Source organism: Sardina pilchardus, chromosome 22 (assembly GCF_963854185.1).
Source record: "Sardina pilchardus chromosome 22, fSarPil1.1, whole genome shotgun sequence".
Lineage (NCBI taxonomy): Eukaryota > Metazoa > Chordata > Actinopteri > Clupeiformes > Clupeidae > Sardina > Sardina pilchardus.
In genome coordinates, this window is record NC_085015.1 from 25,982,591 (window position 1) to 25,993,399 (window position 10,809).

A 10,809-nucleotide genomic window follows, 5' to 3' on the forward strand; every position below is an offset into this window, starting at 1 on the left:
ATGTCTCAACCCTGCACACACCTGGACTCAAACCCGCAAACAGCAAAGCCTCAGTTCACTAGTACACATTCCGAAATTTGCAAAAAGACACAAAAGCATATAGAAGAGCATGTTTACTGAAGTCTCTGGCCAGGGTACTGAAGTGCTTTGTGGAATCGTGCCGGAGTCGTCTGCGCAGGCCGGAGTCGGGCAGGATTCCGTCATGCACCCCTTTATTCTTTACCAATGGAATGGCAGTGCAAGGGGAGGTGGTGGGTTGCGAGCGGAGTAACGCCGTTGTTGAAACTTCAGCAGGTAGACTGCAAAAAAGTAAACTGACTGATTGAAGAAGGAGGCGTGGCAAATTCAGTCATGCTCCTCCCGAACTTCCGTTGTAAACGCTATTTTGGGAGTAAAGCGTGCTAGCAATCGAGCTAAAAGCCCCAGCTGCTAGCTCTCTCACTAGCATAGGTGTCCTAGTTGATGACCAGCTATGTCTGACGTGTTACATTTGCCTTCTTGACATTAACCAGGCCAAACCCGGCTTGCGTGGTTTTCAATTAACCGAAAAGAGCAAGTCATCTCCACCGGCCACCCATGTCCCCGAATCAAGCACAGATCTTCAAGAATCTTTGAAGAAGATTTGTAACACACATAATAGCCTAATACTGTATACCTACCTCTCACATACTGCATGTACAGTAACACCCACAATGGATAGAGACGTAAAGGTCTGATTAACTGAATGGCAGGATTTTTATTTTGTGAAGCTCTTACACCTATGACAATGGAACAACTTCCCAGAAACATATAACAAACATCCAAATGTAATAAATCATTGATTAAATTGATTATATTTGATCAGTTTTACGAGTAAAAAATCTCATTGAAACAAATGTTACAACTAATCCCTTCCCTTAGATTCTTAAAGTGGGGGCCAAGCTGTGCAGGCCCCTACGATGTTTCTACATTTACTTATTATTCCACTTACTGTATATCTTTCATACTTGAAGTCTATGGCATAGTTTTTCAATTTGGCATAGAGTAGTTATTGGGGTACCCTGATTCTTTGTTAATAAACAAAGAATCACCTTTTCTTGGTATGATTGTGACACCATTGTGTTTCTGCCTTTTTCTTCTGTCTATGTCAGCCCCTTGAACAATACTGTACTTGGTACTTACTACATGGTCTCATAATTGACTGAAAATTGATTGTAGTTTGTCTGTGTCATGTAGTTGTGTACCTCTTTGTTATTAGGCTCATACATTGCTGATGTGTTCCTCCTAATATTCATTCAAACTGATTGAATATTTGATCAATGTAAATAAGTCTGTCTACTGTAGGCCAATGTAGATTATGTAGATTGAATATTTAAGGGCAGTTCAAAATAAGGGCCTTCAAATCAGACTTGAAGGGTGGATCAATAAATATAATTATTGTAAATGGTAAAATAGCAGATGTAAATCAATTAATTAAGCCTCAAACAGACAAACTGCAGAGTCTGACAGGTTATTTATTAGTTGTTGAATGAAGCAGGCTGACCCAGGCAGCCAGCAGAGGTGTAAAGGTTGTATGGATGCTTCACTGCAAGATAACACCACCCTGTGGTATACATAGGAACATACAGTTACAGTTAAACCCCCTAACAGTGTATTGACAGTACAGGATACTATAACACCTGTTGTGACATATTAATAAATTGACTTGGCTGAAATGTATGACTTGGCTGAAATGTAGTCTGTAACAAGATGGCAATATAGACTTATAGAGTACTGGTCTGATTCTTCCTGTGATTTGATTCTGCTATTTCATCAAGAGTAAAAATATTTTTGCGATGAAAGGAAGGTTGAACATTTTTTCTTAGAGTTCCTGTGAATAAACACGTGCCCTTCATTCAGTCTCTGTAATTGTTCATCCCTACACAGATATTGCCTGGTCAAAGACACGTGATCTACTGGCAGATGGTCTTGATGGTTGGCCTTTTCACCCAACTCTCTTTAGATCGATGGTCAGACACTGGAGCAATAGTTCATAGAATATGGGAAACATACAGTATACAGTATATAAAAGTATACTGTTATGGGCTACATCCTAGTGCTATGTAAAATAATTCATGTTTTCAACAAATAAATGAAAACAAACACAAATCATGAGCGTGAAGCATAACTATAGCATCTTAAACCTTAGTCTTTCCCGATTTGCCATATAGACTTTAGCACTGACGTCAAAATAAAGGGGAATTAGTATTTATCATAAAACGTTCACTGGACTTTAATGCATTCCAACAATCATATGGGGAATTCCCATGAGGCTTGGGTGACCCAAGTAATACGGTGTCATGTAGAGTGTTTGAACATGTTCAGGATTACAGACTGTCTGACTCTGTTGTGTTATGAAAGTGCTTAATGTTTCACTCATTATTAGAGATTTGACTTTGCTTTGCCATTATACTGTACAATAAGGTAGGCTACTCTAAAATACAACATGTCCAGCCAAATATATGTTATGATGGCCAGAGGATTAAGTAGTTTGACACTGGTGATCATAGATTAGGCCTACACATGTTAGCTAAATACAAAAGGTAAAAAAAAAATGAAAGAATATGTGATGATTAAGTAGTTTGCACTGTTGTCTTTGTTGTAAACTCCTGTAACGTTAAGCATATCTTACTGTAGTTTTGCAGGCCTAGTGTCAATAGCCTCTAAACACAGAATTAAATTTCAGAGTAATATGGCCTAGGCCTATGCCCTATTTTTTTGACACCTGAACATTACCACGCACCTGCATCAAACCCTGACGAGGGAAGTGGACATAGCTGTTATCCACTAACTAGAAAAATACTCTAGGTTTTCATAAACATAACGTATGCTATAGTTTGTGTGGACATATTCAAACCCGAAATGTAGCCTACATGTAATCCGAGATTTCCATCTGAGCGCAGTGACCAATAGGCTATACTGTAAGTGGAGGCGGTGGTTCTCAAATTGTGCCGTCGCGTGTGCTTGGGTATGAACCAGGTGTGCCGTGGGCTTAGTAATATTTATGATGATTAACATAGGCGTCCTGTTATGTAAAGGTCTGGAAAATGCTTTATCAAATGTGTGCCTGCCTTCTCACGAAAGCATAGAATCATAAACTGGACTATCCTACTGTAGGTCAATGAAGCGCGAGCTGCATTCTCCTTAATCAACCTGCGAGACTGCACGAGGCATTCAATTCAGTCTTGTAATCCTCATCTGCTTAAATACAGTAGGCCTACAGCAACAGAAGAGACCTCCACTTCTTGTTGCCTTATCCTCTCTGGGTTACTGGACTATTACCAAATGAAATGCTATGCTACAACTTTTCTAAAACTTCATCAGATTTTTCTAAAGCAGTTTCAATGGACTGCACCTGTTAGACTGTAGGCTATCCAATGGCAAAAAGTCGAGGTCAATGAGACTGTCGGACACCTGCGCCGTATATTTTAGGGCTGTTTTAAAATACTGGTTGCGTCTGGTGGGGCACTGTTTGCCTCGGTCTTGCAGATTGATGTTGGGCGGAACGAGGCACATCAACGAGGCGGAGCAAGTTGTCTTGGTTAAGCCAAACGCGGGATTTAACCATGAATGAGTTGACGGGGCGGGGAATGTGAAACAGTGAGTGAGCACCTCATATTTACTACCGAGTGATCTAATACAGCATCGGTAAATAATTCATACAAACACGGCATATGACGGTGAAAACAACCTAAAAACTTGCAGCGTTCGGAGCGCGCGTTTCTTTCTTGGAGTTATCGAGAGAGCATTCCTATGCGGTCTCTGTTTCCCCCTAACTCCATTGTGATAGGAAGGTATGTATGCTTCATATGAACACAAACTGAGCACGTTGTATACATTTCAGACTCTGTATGTTTACGTCTTTCTTGTTAAATGTGTTTACTATATTATACAGGTAAAACAACGGAAAAGCTGTAAGATAAAGGGGTGGCAAATAGCTGAGGATTATCGCTATCAACGCTACTGCGTTCAGTTGAATAGCCCCAACTGTTGTCATGACAATACCACAGAAACACGGCACTTGACAACATAGGTTTATTCTGAAAATAACTAGACCTAGGTCTAGCAAGTCCTTTTAATTAAAAAGGCTTAGGCAAAGACTACGAAATACGATAGGCTATATTCATTGTTTTGGACAACTATGCCATTTTGTATATTATATATTAAGTAAAGAAGTAAACAACATATTCTACATCACAGTAATTGATAGATAGCTGAAAAGGTTGTGTGTTTTGTGAATTTGTTTGGGAAATGTTAGGCTATAATTTGCCATGTTTGGGAAAATTATGGTTAGCCTACAGAGTGCATGCAAGAGCAGTAGGGCACTAGAGCAAATCAGGGGTCACTTATTTAGCCTACTCTCTCTCTCTGTCTATGTGTGTGTTTGTGTGGGTGGGTGAGCATGAGGAAGTCAGGGGCAAGAGGAGCGTGGTTTAACGAGTATCCAGTGTGCCTGATGAAAGAGAGGGAGAGACTAAGGAAGTGAAGGGTAAGGTGTGTCCTGTGTTTACATGGAGAGGGTCAGGAAGAGGATGCTTACTGCTAGAACTGCACTTCCATCTCTCTCTCCCTCTCTCTCTCTCTCACCCACCCCCTCCCTCCTTCCCTCTCTCTCTCTCTCTCTCTCTCTCTCTCTCTCTCTCTCCTTGTCTCTCCCTCTGTCTGTTTCTCTCCTCTTGTCACACAGGCACATACACAGGCGGGTGCGCGCGCACACACACACACACACACACACACACACACACACACACACACACACACACACACACACACACACACACACACACACACACACAGAAATACAACACAATATGGACAGGAAAGGGTTGGAGGACTCAGGGATTGTCCTACCAGCAAGAGGAAGTAGAGCCGGTGTGTGTGTGTGTGTGTGGGTGGGTGTGTATGTGTGGGTCGAGGGTGAGGGCCGTAGAGAGGCTGGCTCATTTTGGCGGATCTGTGACCATTTATGGTTTTTGGTATCATTTAGTCATTTCCTTTAATCACACAAAAGTTGAAAAGTTCCTTAAAGGTGCAGTCAGAGATCGCGTGCATGTTTTTTCAAGCCCATGCGTTTTTTTGTCACATTCAGCATCTCCAAACGACCGCTAGTTGCATTCCGTAAGCACATCTGTAAAAAAACCTCTCTATAGGCAGCCCAGACACCGAAAACTGGAAACAAACAAAGAAGGAGCAGAGTGTCGCTCAAACAAAAAGGAAACCCTGCATGGAGTTTCTCTGGGAATCCTGAAGGTATGGGTGAGCCTCTCTGGCATGATTAATTCGGTTCTGCTAATTAATTTTCATATAAACATGCAAACGTGATGGCCTTCACAATCGCTGATTGCACCTTTAGTTGTTTGTGTATTCCTGTTATTCACTTTGAACTAAGGTGTTTACAATCTCCTTTCAGCACACTCTTAACCAGTTTTAAACAGTCAACGGGCATTAGTAGTAGTAGTAGTAGCAGTAGTAATAGTAGTAGTAGTAGTAGTATTATGACATTTGTGGGTGAGTAGAATAACATGTCACGAAAAAGATTGTGTTGTATTTATGTGCAGTCAGTGGTAATTAGGTATTATTAACCTAATGATACAGTAATTTGTCAGCTTGACACGGCATCTTATTGTGAGCATACAGTTTCAACAGTAAACATACTCCGTAATGTGCTTGATAAAGAGGGCTTAGCTCAGCACGGGGGTATCCTTTAATATGCAGCCTTTGGTTTAGATGCAAAATAATACAGCCTACTTCTGTAAAAAAAAACTACAATAGTACTGCACAACACAAGCTACATGGCAGAATATTACAAAATCGGGTTTTGAATGAATGACACAGTCACTGAAAGCACAGATAGGAAAAGTCACATGGTCAAAAATGTGCTGCCCTTCACTTTGGTGCCACACACATCCAGTCCAGTGGCAAGATTCCAGGATTTAAAGCAACATTAAAGCACCTTTTCACTGTTGCACAAACGCTATTTGTTAGAGTATGTTGTATATAGAGTATAAGGTAGAGTATGTTGCATGATTTGATGGAAAATATGATGTATTGCGACATCGAAGCATCTCAAATGTGTAGTTTCTTATTTCTCATTCCATTGTAATACAGAACCCTTTAGCGTTGCTTTAAAGTTAATATCTCATTAGGCTACCTATCAGACATGCCTCAGCGGTTAGAGCACACCTTCCTGTTAGAACTAAACATGGTTAAGAAGCTTTTAGCTCTGCAGTTCAGCTCTGGAAGCAACTTTCAGATGACATCAAAAATGTCTCAACTATATCCAGTTTCAAATCTAGACTTAAGACCAAACTGTTCTCAGATTCTTTCTACTAACTGTACTTCCTGCTAATCAGATGCACTCTGCCTATTAAGCTTATCTTTTATGTTTTTTTTTCATTATTCTTTTCTATATTATGCCCTTTTTAAATTATGTTGAACTATTGCTAATTTATGAACAGAGCTATCTTGCATTTTTCCTTGCTTTTGTTACATAAAACGCATTGAATTACCCCTGTGCATGTGCTATGTCGATGTGCTATGTAGATAAACTTGCCTTTGCCTTTGGTCAAATTCAGCAACTTGCTCCTCAAGCTGAGCCATACACCCTTCCAGGCAATCAACATGTTCCTTCAGGAGCATGCATGGGAGGGGTGTAACTACTAATGTTGAGTTGTGTGTTTGGCAGGAGCATAAGTAATCTTTTGCCATGATCGTGGACCGTCCCTGTAATGTTTGTCGACGCACATTCCTGTTTTGATTGATTGTGCCGTTTTGACTCTTGATTTCTCTCCTCTTGATTTAGTGATGCTGATGACATATTATGCGATCACATACGTAGTATACACCTCTTTACAGTTCACTTGAAGTTTCCCACAGAGACACACAGGGGAAGCAACAGGAATTGAATACCCCGTCTTCCTTTCATTGCTTTTCCAACATTCTTCCCACAGGGGCATGGCGACATAAGACCCTGCAATCTGACCAATATTTACTCTGCTCCTCGAGTTGAACCTCTCAAGAGGTCCTCAGGCAAGCAGCTGATGCACGAGGCACACAGGGACCATGATTAAAGCCCTCATGCCCCTTGTCTATATCTGTCCTGCAGAGTTCATATAGACACGCGTAGATCCTCTCACCTACGCCCCCCCTTTGTGTGGTACCTTCTGCGGGAACATGAAAGGATGCTCACAGGTGGTAGATATCGAGTGACCTGTGCTCTTCAGTTTGAGAGCAACAGTACAGACCACCTGAGAGAAGGGCCACCGTTTGGCGTGTTCTGTGCCCTGTGCCGGATGGGTTATTCTTTTGCAGTGGGGAAGGTTGAGTAATAGGCATGCACATCGTATGGCTAGGGCAGGCAGTCAAGCACAGCTTCATGTGCTTCAGGCCTTGGCTGGTGGTGTGTGTGTGTGTTTGTGTCTGTGTATGTGTGTATTTGTGCAGCCTTGTTAATATTCATGTTATTCCTGGACTGCAGGGAGCGGAGACTTTATAAGCAGAAAGAGTAGCGTCCATGCTGGCTGTGCTTCCTCCTCATGTTGCCAACATACCTCAGCAGTGGAACGTTCATTACAGTCAAATGAAGAGCTAATGTTGCTGCTCCTGTCAGATCACCATTGTGCTGCTCTTACTGGGGCCACGTGTGTATTGTGTGTATACAGTACATGTGTGTGTGTGTGTGTGTGTTTCTGCTCTGTGTGTGTGTGTGTGTGTGTGTGTGTGTGTGTGTGTGTGTGTTGTACTGAAGCACTACTTGTGTGTGTGTGTGTGTGTGAGAGAGAGAGGGAGAGAGAGAGAGAGAGAGAGAGAGAGAAATAGTGGTAGTGATAGCAGTGTCTCCACGGATGTTTATAGGGCTGTCAGTGAGGCTTTGGATGTGATAAGTTTGTGTGTGTGTGTGTGTGTGTGTGTGTGTTTGTGTTGTACTGGGGCACTCCATGTCCCCATACTTAATGAAGACATATTTCACAGCAGCTTAACCTTTCTTTGTCCCCCCCCCCCCCCCCCCCCTCTGCCTCTTCTCTGACTCACTTTCAGTCTCTTAGAGGAAATCCCACCGGGCCGCACCGGTCAACTCTCCGGCCGCTGAAGGCATCTCCATTCAGACGCCGCGCTGAACTCTGCCACTGGAGTCACCGGAACTCCTGCGGCAATTAATGGAGCCACAATGGAGGAGCTCATAGGGTAAGACTGGGCTAGACTGTTTTCTTGCACCGTGACACCGGAGTCATGCTGAAACAGATGCATGCGGATGTGGATAGCATTGCTAGTGGATGGCTGGGAAACAGCCACGGAAAACTTCACAGGTACCTCTAGGAGCTGCGTGCAAGTGTTTTAATCTGGAGCGATTCAGCTTTCGCTCCAGTTCAATTCCGATTCTTAAACAAGCCTTGATGTGATGTCTTAGGATGTTTTTACCCTGGCAAAGTTGCTTTCATTAGACATGTAATAGAACAAACAAATGGAATGGAAGAGTGTTGTTCATCTATTTGTTTGTTTTGTCATGGAAGTCCATTAGCTGCCTCACATTTTAGGACCTGATTCATTATTGGGAAAAATGCCATTACATTTTACTTATGGAGAAATAATTGAGCAATAATTGGAAATGTGAACTTTCAGCTTTTCAGTGATTGCATAGCTGTGTCTGGCAATTCATGGTGTCATTCATTTGACACAGAATTGACTTCACCTGAATGTATAATCAGACAGAGCATTGTGCCATCTGAATGCGCCCCTGCCCGGTCGTATTTGTCAAGAATGGGGTGAATGAGCGAGCAAGTCAGTCAATTACAGACACCAACCCTGTGCACTGCAGCCATTACTGTACCACAATGCCGTTAAAATCGGCAAGTTTCACCATTAAATTGCATCCCATTTGATACTGGGAAGGCTACTTTCCAATGAAATGTCTCAACCCCCACATTTATATACATTCTGTTGAGCAGCCGTGGTCTCTCCGTGGTTGTAAACACGGTGATATGGATGGACATTGTGAACCAAAGCAGGGTAGTAAACATGGCATGTCATTGCTGTTTGTGCGTGCCTATCGTCTTGTTTGGGAACAGTGACTGTGTCCCTGGAGCTCCACAGCTCAACAAAGGCACCAACAAGCCATAGACCATGAGGCGTGATATGCAGGGAGACACACTGACACTGTTAAAACACATACTGCCCCTGTTCTGTAACTCACTGATAGAAATCTGAGTTGAAAAGATGAAGAAATGTAACAGCTCCCATATGTAAAGCCAGTCCTTACTTTAGTTTGCACAGGCGTCTGACTTTTGATGCAGTCAGATGTCCTTCTACCAATGTTGTTTTCAAATGCTGAACACCAAACCTTGCCAGGCATTGAGGTAATACAGTACTGTTCCCGGGGCACAACATTCACCTGTGATGCCTGCAGTGCTTGTTGTTTATGAAAATGAACTGAAGCAAAAAGAGATGCACTTTGTCTTTGTAATCGAGACAACCTCCGTTCAGTCCTATTCCTTACTGACAGTCTGACTAGCAACGACAAGTGTTGAGATAAAGCTGCTTTTTCATCCTCACAACTTGGAAATAGAATTGAAAGGGAATCGATGGTGTGGAAAATTGTAGGAGTATGCACCAATCGTGGACACCATTTTTCTCAGTTGAAATATAGCATTCAAGCGAATGATATGCTTAACTGTTCCAAAAGAAATTGATGGGTTCTCGGGTTTCAACAGTAAGGCAATTTAGTATTGATATACTTGTTTGGACAGATCAAACTACAAGTTCTGAATGGCACCATTGTGTGTGTGTTTATATGTGTGTCTCTGTGTGTCTGTGTCTCTGTATTGTTTGGTCAGAAGAAGAGGTGGAATAGGTATTATGATTTTCCCACTGATTATTATGGTTGCCAATTATATGACCCATTCAGTGTCAATGTGAATATGTCCAAACACAATTAGCACCATGTCTGAATGCACTGTCGAGCACAGCACTTCCATTGAGATGAATGGACAATGCTAATGCCCATGCTCTTCATCTTCACATGAGCTCAGTGGTTAGCCGTAACCATGATCACAAGCACATCAACACATCTCTGGGATCTGCGCTTGTATTCTGAGTTTTCTGAGTCATTGCTCTGAGCGTCCATTGTGTGTGTGTGTGTGTGTGTGTGTGTGTGTGTGTGTGTGTGTGTGTTTGTGTTTGTCTTCCTGTCTATCTGGCTTTCCTTTTGAGTGGTATTTTCATTTCCTGGAAATGAACTGCTTTACTGTGGAAGCCCATTTGAATGATGTCAGAAATGAGTGTCCTGAAACAATGGTCTCCACATCAGTAAAGCGTGTGTGTGTTTGTGGTCATAGTGCTTATTTCCTGGCTCTTTGACATGATGCCATTAAGTCAATTGCTGAGCGCTGCAGAAAAAGAGTAAACATCTCTAAAAGCAGGACACCTCATCTGACGCACTAAAAGGAAGAGAAATGAAATGGAATGCATCAGTGTGCCAGCACAGTTCATTTCTCTCGTTTTTGAAACGTTCTAAATGGACATCCTAGCAGTAGGTTTGTTTGGACTAAATTTAATTCTAAACATAATTCTTTCTCTATGCAAGTGGTATTTCGGATCGCTGCCTACAGTGGCAAAAAAAGCTGAACTCTTCCGAATTGCAAAACTATTATGTGTCATATCTTTATTGAAAACACCCATACAATATTCATAGCGCTAGTGGGAAAAGTAAGGGAAACTTTGGAGTGAAATACTGGTTGAACCTCCCTAGGCTGGAATGAAATCAATCAAGCGCTCTTGGTAACTACGAATCAGGTT